The sequence below is a fragment of the Paralichthys olivaceus genome, chromosome 17 (assembly GCF_024713975.1).
Source record: "Paralichthys olivaceus isolate ysfri-2021 chromosome 17, ASM2471397v2, whole genome shotgun sequence".
Taxonomy (NCBI): Eukaryota; Metazoa; Chordata; class Actinopteri; order Pleuronectiformes; family Paralichthyidae; genus Paralichthys; species Paralichthys olivaceus.
Window position 1 is genome coordinate 9,596,071 of NC_091109.1, and position 17,208 is coordinate 9,613,278.

The 17,208-nt window shown below is 40.8% G+C and overlaps 1 protein-coding gene across 10 annotated transcripts in view; it reads right to left on the bottom strand.

Annotated features, from left to right (window-relative positions):
* The window catches only part of ntng1a (netrin g1a), a 249,908-nt gene extending 243,360 nt beyond the window's left edge, over window positions 1-6,548 (bottom strand). For 4 of the 10 annotated variants that reach the window (XR_002202731.2, XM_069512897.1, XM_069512896.1 and 1 more), the window contains exons 1-4: window positions 6,318-6,516; window positions 5,446-5,506; window positions 3,663-3,752; window positions 3,140-3,260 (exon numbers count right to left, since the gene is read on the bottom strand). The gene's annotated coding sequence lies outside the window, so the exon portion shown is untranslated. Of the gene's footprint in view, window positions 1-1,273; window positions 1,901-3,139; window positions 3,261-3,662; window positions 3,753-5,445; window positions 5,507-6,317 lie in introns of those variants that run through there. The other 6 variants (XR_011239011.1, XR_002202728.2, XR_002202727.2 and 3 more) reach the window with 5 other exon arrangements.
* Window positions 6,549-17,208: the final 10,660 nt, after the last annotated feature.

The following is a 17,208-nucleotide window of genomic DNA, read 5'->3' on the forward strand; positions in this document are numbered from 1 at the left end:
CACTGCGCTAGTATTCCAAAGGCACATCTTATCACAACCCCAATCTCCATCTAAAGTGCCCTCAGGTTACGTTCATATTGAATTAGCTCACATCAAAGAGATTCCACACGAAAAGCCCTTTAAGATTAAATGCTCCTTTAATTCTCTGATTACAAACTATTTACTCCATTGGGACACTGTTACCGAGACAAAGAAATGATCAAGATCCTGTTTATCACCGAGAGGATATGATGTGAAAACAACACATCTTAAAAGAATGAAGGATGAAGATGAGTCAGCAGCGTGCTCCATCAAATGAATGTGATTCAAAGAAATTAATCAAGAACAGATACCATGTAAAACAACCTGCAAAGCCCCCACCAAAGGCAATGCACACTGTGTCACCAATTGGGAGCACATTGCAGAGAATTACTTTGTAGCTGCACTACTGTATATAAATCTTATAAAAGGAGTTTTAATGACAATGGCAGCCATTTAAAAAACTCAAAGACAAAAAGGAAGGGTCAGCATCAAAGACCGTGCAGAAGCTTGAAACCAGCCTGATCGCTCGTCATTTTGATTTAGGATGTTAAATGACAAGGATTTATGGGAAACCATGGGCTAACAGCCCTTCTCAAAAGGCTAATGCTGTTAACTGCCTATGAGAAACAAATGCAGATGGATGCAAACATGGCTGTCAGAGTTTTCTTCAGAAGATGGATCACTAAGCTGTCCAATCAGTGGTTCGCTATGAGCCAGGGATGTTTGTCAGAGTTGGTTATACCACGAGTCACTTGGACAGTCGGCATAAGTTGTTGCAGCCATTCACTGAGATTGATTCATTTTACGGGAGAACTGGGCTCCAGCAGTTGCCTAATCTTGATAAATGTGACAGTTTTGGAAAGCTGAAGAAAAGCGTCCTGACAGATTATTATGGATGAATATTTTTCTGATGACACGTTTATTGCAGACCAACAGGGGCACTGACACACACACACACATTTTAAGAACAAAAACTAACTTTGGATTAGATGAGGACCATAAAAGTCCCTCTCTCCCTTTGCTATTCTCCTCCCCTCTTGTCATCAAACTGCCAATCGGAGTTAGGGAGTGGCTAAGGATCCAATCAATCAAGCTGATTGGGAGTGTCAGGAAGTAGCTGGAATAAGCAGTCAGAGGTTGCACCTTTTGCAAACACCATTTAACCGACACAGCATGTTAAGCCAGCATGATAATTAGGGCAAAGTCCTTGCTCATCTCCCCTCTTAAACTTCAGATTCAATATAAGTCAGACTCCAAGTGGCACAGGCTGTGGTTTATTCTGAAAGAGACAGTGAACCTGACAATACTAGCACTGGTAAGGATAATTAATATCCTGCATTTTACATTACTGTTGGCAAATAAAAAATGGAAGAATGGACTGAGATTTTTCTTTTAAAATGAAATGCGTTTGTGCAGACATAGCCTTAGTCTCACTCCCCACTCGTAAACTTGAGAGTAAGCCTATCATTCTCCTCGCTTTCTGCTATCTGCTCATTACGCTTACAAAATCGATTTCACTGCAGAAAACAACCTATACACTGAAAATTGGAAGTTTTGACAAATATCTGGATTCTGCAATCACACAGTCAACAAACATCTTTTAGCTAATATTTTTGTGCAGTTTTCTTTTCAGGGAATAAACTATTTTAATGACAAATGTTCCACCAACACCAGCCCACCAACACTATTTTCCTGGGCAGTGTTGCTGCATTCTGGGCTTAGCACAGCCCAAGACTATGGTGAGTGGTTTGAAGAAATACAAACAAACCAGACTGTTTTCTTTCCCCTATACCTGAATGATTAGAGGAGCAGCCAGAACATTCTCCAGTGCTGACGCCGCACTGTGCAGAGAGACCTGCATATGTGAAACGTGTGGCCTCTGAAAGAAAAAAGGAAATCATGCACAATATATTACTTGACGCCATACCGCCAACATCAACCTATAATGTGAGATTTGAAAATGGTAAGAATGACAAAACCACAGAGGAGAAATGTTTCAGCCATCTTAAAACTGTCTTGCATTTTTACATGCTTGTCAAAGCTCGGTAGCAAATTTAATTCTCAATAAAACTGTCCAGAAGAACAATAGAATATTGAATCCTTCCTGAAGATGACACCATGTTCCAAATGTGCTGCTTTTCTTTGCAACTAAATTTCCCTCAGGATCCATCCACACATATACTGTATGTATACTGTATGTATACTGTATGTGTGTGTACACACACACACACACACAGACACACACACACACAGACACACACACACACACACACACACACACACACACACACACACACACACACACACACACACACACACACACACACACACACACACAGCTTCAAAATGGAGCCTTTGCGTCTCTGCTTTTTTTCTATGGTAGTAAGGAGAACATTTGCATAGCAGTTGTATAGATGTGCTCAGTTCGGTCCAATCTGAAGCTATAAACCACTGATCCACCGAGGAGAATGCTCTTCCAACAAGCACAAGGATTTGCACAAGAGATGACGTCTTAATTGCAAAGAATGCGCTCAGAATTGGCCTTGGAGTTGCTATTGCATCACTCATGCGAGGAAAAAAAAACATGGAAAATTGTATTGCTATACAGTTTTTCTGTCACTGTGCAATCGGCCCTGCATTGGAAATACTTAAGTCACCAACAACACGTGAAAACAGCCTGTAATTTAGTTCTTTTGGAGCAGCAGACTTTTTTCTCTTCTCTTATTTAAGACCAAAAATAATATGAAGGTTATGAGAGCGGGTTTGCATTGATTACCAGAGTTGCCAGCTCGAGTCGAGAATATGACCAGAGCCTGGGAGCGCTCTCTCCATCAGTCCCCCCTCCCACCTCAGCTAAACCAGTGCTGTCTGTCTCCCTGAGCTGTCAATAGAACCTGATGGGCCTTTTAGACACTTATCAATATTTAACCAGCCTCCCCCATTGACTCAGCAATTACTGCCTAATTGATTTGAGACTGATTATCATCAGCACCATAATGGCAGTGGGGGTCAGTGGCAAGTGCTGATAAAAACCCTTAGTGTAAAATTTAATTATCTTTTTATGCAACCAGTATGTAAAGGGGAGCGTGCGTGCGCAAAGAATGAAAAGTGACTTTACCATGTCTAGGTGGAGGCCTCCAGCCGGATGTATTTCATCTCAACTGCTCCCGACAACACGTCGTGCATTAACAGTTGTGCAGCTCTCAGCTCAGTGGATGTGTGTTCCCTCTATTCATTGACTGACAGAAAGACACAATTACATGAGAAAAGTTTGACGCACTATATTCACGTTATGTGAGTTTCACTGTGAAATAAAAGGCTTTCAGGTGATGTAATACACATGTACAAATTCTCTATCTGAGAACTTTTAACCTACAGAAAGTTCACTGCATGTTTTTTACTGACAAATTAGCCAAATTACAATATCTGTAATTTACAGGACATAAAAAAGCAGAATTTACTTTCATTGAACTGTCTGTTGCAACATTCTAATTAAGAGAACTCCATTATTAATTATTGCAAAGGGTGGGGACACATTTTAAAAATGGTCAAATGCAAAAATCCCAAATATGAGTGAATCTCCACCAACATTCCCTTTCCATGATGCAACACGACAGCATCTTTTAGTTGACCCTTCCTACCTGATATGAACCCATCTTTCAGACTGCATGTCCACGGCAAGTAGGGTGGAACGTCATCCATCATAGATGTCCTCCCCCATGCAGCACACCCTGCCACACATACACACACATTTTTACTTATTATTCATGATGGGTCATTTCCTGAAGTTTTCTGACCCAGATCTGAGTCTTTTACTATTAGTATCTGCCGATACCGAGTGATAATAATAATAAAGTCTGTTCGCTTAATTTATTGATCTGATACAAAGAAAGATCAGTTTGAATAATTCCCAAAAGGGTTATGAAGCGAACACAGAGATCTCTCACTATATTGGATTTGTAGAAACATTCAATTCACTTGTGGCTCTGACAGTAGTGTGCAGGGACTCAAACCAACATACAACTTTAGATTAGGTCTGGAACGTCAAATTGTGATTACTGATGTGAACCACCAGCAAATTGTAACTGGACAATGTTTTCAACACTGCACTGCTCATGATTTTTTGCAAATGATGAATTAGCAGAATTGGAGTAAACCGTACATCCAGGTTAGTGTGTCACACGAAACCACTGGATTTGAAAATAAGATGCCAGTTATACTGTTAGAATCATACATTTTTAAATAAATAACACAAAGTGTTGAATTTTTTAACAGCAAGTGAAGCTGGGGATATCTCATCACAATAAGTGTCTCCTTGAACTGTGCTTCAGAAAACAGTGATTGTGTAGAAACACATTATGTGTAACTGAAGCAGACAATTCATCTTTCACTTGATACTGGGGATGGATTGTTTGGTCCCAAATCTGAGTGATAAATACATCAGCATTTCCCGTCCACAACATTACAGTGCGCAGTGATCCCACCATGGAGCAAATTAAATTGCTTGGAATATATCACATCTTCTACAGAAAGCCACCGTCAAAGCTGCAGTGTTTCGTTTGTGAACAAGCTTTCTGGCCATAATACTTTACAGTTGATGCCAGCAGCAGAGCACAACTACAGAGGCATTCCAACTTCTCACTAATCAAAGCTTTTTCTGCTGCAGGTGTGTGTTATGCATGATCGAACGGAGAGGGAAGGTGGGGCGAGGATTTCAAACCATCAGATTCATTCAGCTCAGGCCAAAGCTAACATGCATTACTCTGATGTTCCTTCTAAAATGTGTCTGCGCATCATGACTGTTGTCACTTCATCATTACTGGCTCTCAGCTCCAAAGTTCTTTGCTTTGGATGCAAGTGTAGAATGATTGAACTGGTTCTGCAACAAATTCATTTCACATTAATCAATTAGTTCACATGGCTTCATCCCAAATGCAGGGCTGCGAAAAGTCGTGTGGAGTGGCCAAGCTTTCTGATAATGTTAACAAACAAACTCTGGTAAGTTATCCCAATCAGTCAACTGACACAAATATTTCAGCGCATTTATTAATATAAATATTTGCTGACAAGTTAAGCCCAGCAAAAGAAGTTGATCAATTGTTTAGACAGAAGCCAAAATGACTTGGCAACAATTTTGTTTATGGTGCAAAATGCCACTGGTTCAATCTCAAACTTTAGAAGGCATTTCATCGATTGAACTATTAACTGATTACTCAAGAATAATGACATTAGATTACATGAGGATAGCAATAACTGAGCTGAAATCAATTGCCCCTTCTATCTAAATGCAATGTACAATTTCTTTAAAAATGTTTTGTGACATTAAAGTGGAAAGTTTCCAAACTAAACAGTCAAGCCATAAAATATAGATTTTAAAAATGTTTAACAGAGGTCAAGTGAGTAAGAACTAACTGCTATAATTACCTGTTAGCTGGCTGGTGTTACAAAACCACTGGAAGTCCTTCAGCTGCTTCCTTCTCTACTTCTGCTTGGAAACAATGTACAACAAATACCTAGAATGAAGCATTAAATGCAGTACAAAAACACAGTGATATAATAATAATACAATTGTTTAGCACTTCAATACAAGCAACAAGGTTTTTTTATTTACCATAAACAATATAAACCTCACAGACAATACAAATAATAATCATTTTATTTGTATTTCAATACAAGTAACAAAGTGCTTTACAACACCACACACACACACCTCACAGACTCAACAACACCACACATGCACACAACACCACAATCACACACAACACCACAAACACACCTCACAGACTCAACACCACACATGCACACAACACCACACAACACCACAAACACACACAACACCACAAACACACCTCACAGACTCAACAACACCACAAACACACACAACACCACAAACACACACACCTCACAGACTCAACAACACCACACATGCACACAACACCACAATCACACACAACACCACAAACACACGTCACAGACTCAACAACACCACAAACACACACAACACCACAAACACACACACCTCACAGACTCAACAACACCACACACACACAACACCACAAACACACACAACACCACAAACACACACACCTCACAGACTCAACAACACCACACACACACAACACCACAAACACACACAAAACCACAAACGCGCACACACACACACAACACCACACACTTCACACGCGCCATATTTCCTGCGCTAGCTCGAAGCTCATTTAGCACCAGTTAAGGTGAAACTAGTCCCAACGTTGTTTCAGGAGAGATCAAACCCAGCAGACAGCTGGTTGGGGACTCACATGTTGACAGAGGACAACATGTCCTCTGCACCCGCGTCCACAGACAAGAAGACAGCGTGGACCTCCGTGACACCAGAGCACGTGGAAGTCTCCGCCTTTCTCCGGCCCAGCAGACACCACGGGCCCGGTTCCATTCAGCTGAGGCAGGTGCAGGCTGCTGCAGCTGTGGGGGATCACTCCCTCACCGGCTTCACTGGAACACTTAATGGAATGGAGCCATCATTGATGACATGGGTTTCACCTGTGCAGTGAAACCTCTGCTGTGCAATCCAAAGTACCTTACCAGAAACTGTTGTAGTCTAACAATCAGTAATTTAAAAACAAGACATACATTAAATTTTTGTTCCATTAAAAACTAGGACTGGTTACTTGTGTACTGGACCTGGGTTGTGTTACTTAACCTAGATATTTGAATTTATTTGTTCTCACCTTTATCTGACTGTCTGACTGTACTGGTTACCACTTGTTACTTTGCATATTAATATACTCATTATCAAAATACACTTATAACAACCAGTGTAATGTAGTTGAGTTTGGCCAGCATTATAATGCTATTAAAATGTTCATATCAAATGATAATATTGAAAATAATACATGTTTCACTGGTAATTTCACTGGTGATATTTAATAGAGGTCTTTTTTGAAAAAGAGTCTTATTACACTGTGGCATTATTATTTTTTATTTTAAGTAGACAATCTGAATACATCTTACTCATCAACATAAAATATGATAAGAGTAATTAAAGCATTATAATAGTATCTTTATTTGGTCCAGGGAGGCAAAAATAATAAAGGCAAACAATATAATCAGAAATGACTTGAAAATCATCATCATCATAATTGTCATCTTTATTTATAGAGCATGTTACAAAAGCCACATTAGAAAGTGCTCTGCAATGGCAGCAAATAACAGTAGTTAATATAACAAGTTAAAACTATTTGATGCATAAAAACAACACATGGTATGTGAAAACAGAAATAAAAACCCAACTGTCTACTGTCTTGAGCAGCTTATTAACAAGACATTACCATTTAGTGTGAATGCTAAAGAAAACATTGAAAGTCTTACTAATCTAAACTCAATCACATAAATTTGAAAGTATTCCACAAAAGAGCTACTACACATGATATCGACAGGTCTTAAAAATAAAAAGGTTTAAAAGTCTAAACAGCACGTGAACACACGCTGGCTGGAGTTAGTTGTCTGCTGCACACTCAGATGAAGTATTTTATATTTACCCACAGATCAAGAAGTGAGGAACAAAGTGAGAGCTATTTATTTCTCCTCTTTGAACATGACAGCTCAGCGGAAGAGGGCGGCTGTGAGGACCAATGCAGGTCATTAGCTCAGTGAAATACCTTCGGCTTAATTTATTTCTGAAGTGATTATGACTGCACGATAGGCTAATTAGGAGCTCTGCTTCGAATTTAACAGAGACTGTTTGTAGAGTATTAACAGCCCCTGATTAAATACAGAATCCATGATGAGTGCTCTGTGCCTGTGTGTTTGATGGAGGACCTGCCTCGGCTGCATTGCAAATTCAAAATGCTGCATTTAGGTGTTTTATGGAATGATGAGTGTATGTGTGCAAAAGAGTGTACGTCTCAAATACTGTGTGTGTGTGTGTATGTGTGTGTGTGTGTGTGAGCTTCTTCCAGACAGAGCAATAGGCATGTCAAGTCAAAATCCTCCATCCAACAGCAGCAAAAAGGAAAAGCACTTACGTCATGTTTGTTTTCAGACTCATATTTTATCTCTAACCTTTCTGCTTAACCTATCTGCTTACACTGATTTGATTTTGTCCATTTCTTCCCCCCCTGCACATCCACCATCTTTCCCCTCCACCGTACTACTGTCCTCCACGTATCCACGTATTTTTTAAAAGTCATCTCAGGTTAGTCGGAATGTCACATCGCTCAAGTGTGCCCTGTGGGGCAGCTTCTGTTATTTTAAGGGGTCATGTACATTTATCCAAGCAATGAATAAAGAAGCACCCAGAGGCTGGAGTGGAGAGGCCTGAGCGGAGCCGAGGCTGAAAGGATGGAACAACAACATTTACTTTGGAGGAGTGGCCTTCAACAAGGAGCCCTTTGTAAAGGTCAGGGTTCAAAGATGGCTGTCACCCATCATTAGCTGCACTTGGCCTGGCAATGGACCTTGCTCTCTCGGCCATTCACCCAAGAAACTGGTCACTTGTAGGGGAAATCTGTTGGAGTGCTTTCACAATATCCCGTCTTTGTGTGCGAGCAGGAAAAACTCAAACGCCAAACTCACACTAGTGAAATTCTCCAAGGGTCGACAGTTCCTTAAGTTAGTTTCACAGCCACTCAGACGAATGGAGAGCTCTGCAGAGACAGAACACATGTAGTTGTATTTATCAGCATTTGAAACTGGTCATGTTATCTTGACAGAAGTTCCTGAAGTTGCATGAAGTTGCATCATCTTCGGCATGTAAACATTTGAAATGAACCCAGAAACACACTTGAAAAAGCAAGGAAGAGAAAGTGGAGCTTTTTTGACCATTAGCTGCTGCCTGGAAATCCTTGCAGTGGGTGTATAGTGCTCATTAAGCAGTGATATAAAGCACAATCTCATAATGACTTAAGATCTGCTGTCTAGTAAGCACTAACAAAACGATTGATTCGTAAGCAAAGGAAGAGAGGAGGCCGAGAGGAAAGGGAGAAAATTATAATGAGAGTGTGAGAAGAGGAGGAGGAGGAGAGGGGTATTTCGTTGGCAGACAGTTTCCTGATTCAGCTAGGCTGCAGAGCAGGAGTAGCTGTCTTCTTCCATGTACCTCATCTATCACTGCCTATTTCTAGGAGACTCGCCCGTTTCCCACACACGCACACACACACACACACAGAAGGGAGTGAGAATTCAATCTTTCCCTGCCTCACAGTCATCTGCAGAAATGCATTCGTTCACCCTTCGCGGCAGGGCCCCAAAACCTGCCAATAATCGTCCACTGGGGCGGGAGGAAAAGAAATCACTGCAGGTAACCAAGCTTTCTTCGTGTGATCTATTTCCAATCTGTAAAGTCCCACAGGTAGATTAGGGACAAGTAGAAATGGGCTTTAAACAGCAGTGATGGTTTCAACACCAGGGATCCTGTGGCACTTGTGTAAAACACACACAGAACGATGCTTGGCAGCTAAAACTCATGTTCATCACAAGGGAATAATCTTTTTTTTTTTTTATGGAAAAAATGTCAATAATTTCTTCCTTCACCTCTTCACATATTCTCTAAGATATTTTTTAAACATTAGACCTTTCTTTAAGTGATGGGAATAGAGAGCTGGGAAGACAGTGACCTGCGACCCCTGCAGCCAGATGAGCCATTGGGTGCACCACCTTTTCACATATTCTGTTACTGATTGAAAATATTAACAAATATACAGAATGTGAAATTCCTATGTCTTATATGTTGTACAGACTTAAAGAAAATAGCACAAAGTTATTTGGCCTCTAACTTAAACTAGCTGTTAAAACCACATTGACCCTATTAGCACCTTTTAAGCTGCTTTGGCAAACAGCTGTTCATGTCCACTTCCAGCAGAAACAGAACATTAACATTCATTACTTGTTAATATTTTCATCGTCCATGTTTCTCAGTGGCTTGTCCATTGGCTGAAATGTACACACATTTAAAATATTATTTTTATTTTTAACATTAGCAGTTTACACCTCATCATTCAAGTGAAGCTGTCTCTCCATTTTGCTCAGATTTTGGTCCCCACCTACATGTTCAGCAGCTAGTCTCTTAAACTTTGAAACATGGGTAAACCTGCTAAGATGGTGATTGACTGGAGGAGTTAACATTTTTGTTTCCGGTTTTTCCTCTGATCTTCGTCACAAATGTACCGAAAATCTGAGAAGCTCTCTCATCTCGCTGTCTTGCCAAATTAGTGTTTTCACCCCGGTGTCTGATTTCCATCACTGCCGATCGGAGCCGGAGCAGATTAAAAACCTTGTCTACTCCCAGAGTCATTTGACCTAGAAGTGAATGACGAATGTATCCATTCCCATTGCAGGCAGAAGTTGGCTGTTAATGGGTGTTAGTGGGTTTTTTGACCAATGGAAAAGTGAGGCACAGTGGTTGATAGGAGCTTTTTCACAGAAAACATCTGCAGTTGAAAACAACACAGTAAGTGCAGCAGGACTGAAACAGAAAAGTGGCTAGAAAACCAAAACAATGAGCTGATAGATGATAAAATGGTCCATGAATCTATCGGGGAACTCCAGAGTTAGACGATAACATGATTACAGCCACTTTAATGGAACATGAATGCCATCATTAATGGAATGCTCCCAGCAAACATGTGGGCATATGAAAAGGGCAGCGTGCACCTGTATTGAAAACCTGTGATGGCTTATTGCCATAGGAACCAATGTTACTGATATTAACTGACACGTTTCCAGAGCTGTTTAATAATACATGTCATACAGGGTTTGAACTGATTTCCTGCTGCATGCCAGGACGTTTTATGAAATCTGTGATCAAGATGAACTCCTCTGAAAGTATTCTGATGACAATAAACCACTCTGATCTAGATGCATTCGTATTTGTAATCGTGAATTAATGTTTACACAGGCTCCTAATGTGGGTGCAAGCTGTCACACCAACATCTGCCGTACGAGTTATTCAAAGGGGAAATCAGCATTAACGTGTCGTCTGGCTCTCCCCCTGTGAAACAACAGGCTCATCATTACCCTGACAGGCCTCCGCTCCCTCCGCCCCGACGTGAAGACGACCTTTTCACCAGGACTGTCTGCGTCGGGCGAGAGCGAGGGGACGACGATCACAGCCGAGATCCGACCCTCTCAAACAAAACTATCTGCCTCTGGTGAATGCCAACACAAGTTTGCTGACGTCCAGACTCTCTTCTCTTTCCTGTCTGTCTCTCGTCCCTCTTTCTTAATCATTTGCATAATCCCTGTGACACTCTGATTAATAACTCCCGTGTGATTTGCATATCTATGCCTGAAATTGAGGACAGACATTCGCACAGTCAACACGGTCCAGCAAGAAACAAACTGTCGAATTTGGTTTTCGTGGGATCTCCGGGGAAAGGAATGAAAGTGGAATATTCTTAGGTTAAATCACACTCAAGCATCTGCACACACACACACACACGCACGCACGCACGCACGCACGCACACACACACACACACACACGCTTACAGGGTTCTTTCTAACTCTTCTCCAATCCTTTCTTTAAGCCCTTGGCCCCAGCCAAACACAGAAGGGCTGGGAAAATGGAGACCTTACCACTGCAGCAGTTCCTGCTACAAACAGTAGTTTAAGAAGATACAACCCCCCCCCATTAAAAGGACCAAGGCAGAGCTCTGACTCTGGCTCCGGTTGAACCGTCCCTTGGACAGTGAAGGCAGATTAGCTGTTAGAGGCTTGTATTTGCTTCAACAGTGCCCCCCAGTGGGGAAAAAAGATGGTCTCTTTATGATTTCAGCTTAATTTACAATCAGATCATTGCACTCAAGTTAAAAGTCCATTAAGATAGTATTTATCAAACTATAGCAAATAACCGTGGAATGCCAGCATTTCTATAACATATTGTACATATCTGTATTTTTTCATATTCTCTTATTATATTCATCATTGCCTATTTTTATTTCTTTGTTATACGTATCACTTGCTATTTTGTCAACCTCATTTTGACATGTTTTCTCATACAATCTAGATATTTATTTTAAATTGTGATTCAGTCAGGAAAAAGAGAAGTATTTTATATTGAATTCATATTTGTACAACACCAAATCACAACATACATTATCTCCAGGCACAAAGAATACATATCAAAATGTAAATGATATGTGATAATAAAATACACATCAACTATTTACTACAATGTTCTGTATTTACACTTATCAATACATTATTGAGTTGCATGTATCCAGGTGGTCTTCAATGTCAGGCTTACTATCCACCTTCAAGTAATTTAATGGTCACATGACACACAGTTGAAGAGTTCTGTTACAATAGTAAAGAAATAAGCACCAGAAATAAGTGGCAGGTGTGTGTACTTATTTCAACAGTTTTTTTATGTAACAATACATTTCATGCAATTATTATTATTACACTTGTCAAAATAATGATCTTCGATGCTATTTAAAATCACTATGTTTCTGCAAAAAGAACTTTAGATTTTTAGGGGTTTGCGTTTAAAACCTTTCAGTTTACCGCTGTGAAGCTTGAATTCCCCTCTGAAGTGTGTGTAGGTCTTTTTCATTTAGGTTGGGTGTGTTGCACACACACACACACATACACACACACACACACACACACACACACCTTCACATGCATACAAATCCTGGCTTCCTCCAAGAGACCAAAGGCTGGAAATGACAAGCCTGCAACAAGGTAATGACATTTCCTCCTTCGTAATGTGGCCAAAGGCGTCTCTCTCTCTCTCTCTCAGACAACGACAAGACGCTGATATCTGGCCAGCTCCAGTGACAAGCCCAGCTCTAATCGGCAGGTACAGCTTTCACTGCGGCTCAGGACCGAACCACAGAGCAGCAGCTAAATAATTGAACAGGTGCAATATGTTGAGGCAGGGCGGCGGGAGGGAGGTTTGGTCGTGGGTGAGGTGGGGGAAGACAAGGACTCACCCAAAATGTCTGCAGTGTCCTCTGTCTGGGGTAAAAGTCATCAAATGCTGGTTTGGGAGAAAATGTCAGCGTGCTTGCTTCACATTTTGTGGTCCAGGAACATGCTCCCTTCCACTTGATTCCCCCAAAGACACCAGCTGTCAGCAGCTGCTCGGAGCTTTTTCTCTCTTCTTCCAGATTCTCCACCACATGGTCCCTTCATGCCACATTTTGGGTAAAACACGGGACTTACTGTAGTATTTTTGCTTTATTCTTTTCTTATTATTTTGCACTGGGTATTTTTTCCAAGTCACTAGGTTGCCATGACAACAAATTGGGACGTCATGCTGGCATTTCGCCCTTGTTCAAATGCAGACTTCACGGCCATACCAATTCCAGATTTCACGGAAAGGGTTGTCATAGGTGGGAAAAGTGAGAGGGGGGGAATAGGTGTGTGCATGTGTTGACTGACCTTGAGACACTGTCCCTGTGCAGGGATTGGGGGAGGAGGGGGAGGGATGGATTCTGTTTAAGCGAGGTTGTTGCGTGCGAGGCAGGTATCCCAGGCTCCCAGCCACACACGGCGAGTGCCACAGCTGCAGTCGGCTGAAACCGACGTGGCTCTCTTTGTGAAGGCGAGCCGCTGCCCTCTGACACAAACAGTAGCACTCCAGTGTGCAGCTGCTCCATGGACAGGGACATTCGTTAAAAAGGCTCAAAGATGTAGGGAGCAGGGAATCTGAAAAAGAAACGACAAAAGCCAGAATGGTGAAAATATTGACAAACATAATTACAATCATATAAATAAGTTCTGATGTGATTATATCGACTGGCAACAGTGCCACACATACATGACAGTGAAGTGGTCGTCTTCTCTCATGCATCATGTCATAGCTGCCATTTTCATTAATACACAATAGTAGCAAAATCTTTCTTTTTAAACTGCAAGAAACACTTGATAATGTTGGAGTCTTATTAAAACAGAGGACACATGCCATCTGATATTCTCTTTACTGGAGCCTACAGGAAGTGTTGTATTGTGGGTTATTTGTTAATATTGCATGTGTATGTTTATTTCAATTAATCAATCAAATTGAATTTGTATAGCCCTTATTCACAAATCACAATTTGTCTCAAAGGGCTTTATCGCACAATTCAACAACAATGCAAAGTGCTTTATATGAACTATCAAAGGCATTATGACAGATTGTAAAAGAAAAAAGGAAGCCCTTCAAAATACATTTTAAAGGGGTTACGTATAGAATAAAAAATTTACAAAATAACATTCACTGTACATATAATCACACTGCATATATTTATTCCTGTCTTTAGACTTTATATATTAGTTACATTCATTTTATGTATTTTTTTTAATATTCCTTAACACTTCAGGATAGACTCTGCTCTCTCTAGATGGTTCATAACGTAGCAGGAGATCAGACATGTAGACCAGTCAGACCTTTATAACAAGATTTTAAGTGATTTTTTTCTACTAAGTTAATCAGCCCTTAAAAAAACAGTTCAAACTGCAGTTAGTCTCCAACAAGTAAAACAGGTCTCGTCCAAGTCTTTACTGCGCAAATGAACCATGGATCATATCATCATCTGTCAGTCAGCCAAGAATTACTGGTGTCACACAATAAACCTGACAGGACAGTGTGTGAGTCTGCGATGGAGAAAAAAGCGCCAAAAACAATGCACTCTATGTTGTCATCTAATCTTGCTTGTCAATCTAATCTGACTCTTTCAGGGAGGACTTCAAGAATCTCCATTATCTTCTCTGTAGATTCATATCATCTGGATGAAACCTTTCCGAAGGAAGGGAAAGTGTTTGGTTTTTTAAACACAGGAAAAGGAGAGTGTTCTTAGAATAATGGTCATAACTATATTAATCAAGCTTTACTTGTGACAACTGTATATAAGATTAAAGGGATTGTGGCAATATGTTTTATGGAGTATGATATTTGTATGCCTTTGTTATAAACATCTTATTCTACTGATAAAAAAAAACATATTTTTCCTAAAATATTATCAGTATCCTCTGCAGCCAAATGTGGTTATTAAACAGACTGGAACACAACAGAGCAATGGATATTACCCATGATCCCAAGCTTCCTGAACCTGAAGAACTGCTGTTGTAACAAATGCACCAAACTCTGATTTGAATTCTTGGTATTTTATATTTCCGTGCGGAACATTGAAGGTAAACGCTGGCTTTTAATGACTTCTAATCATGTATTCACACCAAACGCAAAATGAATGTTTGTGTGGCATAACTCGCACGAGTAAACCCATGAGTTTTCACCTGTTCTCTGGAAAAAAGGACCACTGAAGTGGTTAAAGCTGCTGAATTGTTGTGCATGCGTCTACAAGACCATCCGCAGGCAAACACAGATCAGGTAATTTCACAGTCGTCTCCAAGAGCTGTGTCTGGATGATTGTCATGTCCATTGCTACCTGGGAGCTCGGGACAGTGTGAAGACCTGAGTCTTGTGACTTTCATTCTCAGAGCTTATTTGCTTTTGCCACATCGTGTCACACAAATGTTTCGCTTCTCACAGGAGAGGTCGTACTCACTGAAGTTACATTGAACAAGAACAGCTGTGAAGAGCGAGAATGAAAGAGGAAACATTCTCCCGACTACAAGTCAGAGAACAATCAAATTCATTTTAACTAAGCTGCTATTTTAAGGTACACACACATTTCATTTATTTTCCACCATCTTCCTTTGTCAGTGTTAATATTGCTGCACATGTATTAATAATATCAGACTTTAAGATTTGCTAATGGGAACTAAAACTTTTTGGAGGAGTAGTTCCTCCACTTCAGACTTACACTTCAATCCAGCCTCCATAGATTTGCAGTGGGGCTCCTTAAAAGATTAATAAATCTTCCATGGCATCAATCACTCCTAAAAGTTTGCCTGGTGCAAATCAATCAATCAAACGTGACGTTATAGCGGTATAATGTGTTATCTCTCAAGAATGCCCGTCAAAGGAGGCGCTGCGGCGGAGGCCTCCTCTGGACCCACAAAGGTGTCACAGTAAGAAGCGGTTGTCAGAGGCTTGTCACTGCCGGGTGGTTTGAAAGCATGAAAAATATCCTCTCTGGGGACGGAGGGCGGACGAGTGGTAAGAAGAGAGGGAGTGTGTCAGTGCAAGAGTGTGTGTGTGTGTGTGAGAGGGCCTTAACTCACTTCAGCCTGTTGCATCAACCCTTGTCAGTCCTCCAGACAATAGGTCTCCATTCACGCAGCGGACGGTTTTCACCTTCAAGGGTGATGGCTGTATCACTCAGCTTGACGTGCCGTGCCTCCGGGGAGATCAAAATCTGTGTCTAATTGAACGGTGACAGTTTAGGTTCACTCACACTCAGAGCCATATATGTGGGATGATTATTGGACTGAATGGGATTATTATGAGGGTGAAGATTCCATCAGAAAGTAATTTTGGCAGACTGAGGCTTCAGACTCCACGTCACTTATATCTGAGAGGAAGGCACAGCTGACACAGCCAACGGCTGCGTCTTAAAGGTAATATCCACTTCACAGGAGACTGAGAGCGACTGCAGATCATTTCTATTTTTTTAAATATGTGAAGGACTTAATCACAAAGAAATCTTTCAATGTTATGTTTGCACACTGTCTACTCTTCTTGCCCTGAAGACCTAAACCTCTCTTTTTTCAAGGATTTCACCAACAGGTTCAGCAAGTGTTGGTGAGTCAGGCTTGAAGACAGGTTTGGACACTTAAAAAACATTTTGTGACACTTTCAACTAATGTTCCTACTTTTCTGCCAATGTTTCTGTTGGCGTGTTTGTGCTAAGATGTAGCAGTGTTGTTTTTTATCATGTCACTGAATGTGTGGCTATTTGTACTGCTTGGGTTTGTACCAAAGACTGTATATAAAGATGGACGACCCGTCTCCACTTCCTCCAAAGGAAGCCAAGAGTAGAGTTTGACCAATCACAACCACATCTGTCATCAAATACTAATTAAACCAAACTTATCGGTTATCGGTGTGATAACAACTATACCAAAAATGACAGAAACAATCTTTGAGCAGCATCTTTGAGCAGCCAGCCACCAGTGGGCAATCAACATGGTTTGACTTCACTTTGGGGAGCTGTCATGTCATCCATCTTTTTATACAGTCAAAATCCCATATAGCCACGTTGTAATTAGTACTTAGATAACTGATGTAAACAGAGATTTCCATTTGGCAGTTTCATTTTTACAGTCTAATGATCACAACTCAAACTAACAAATCCAACAACACA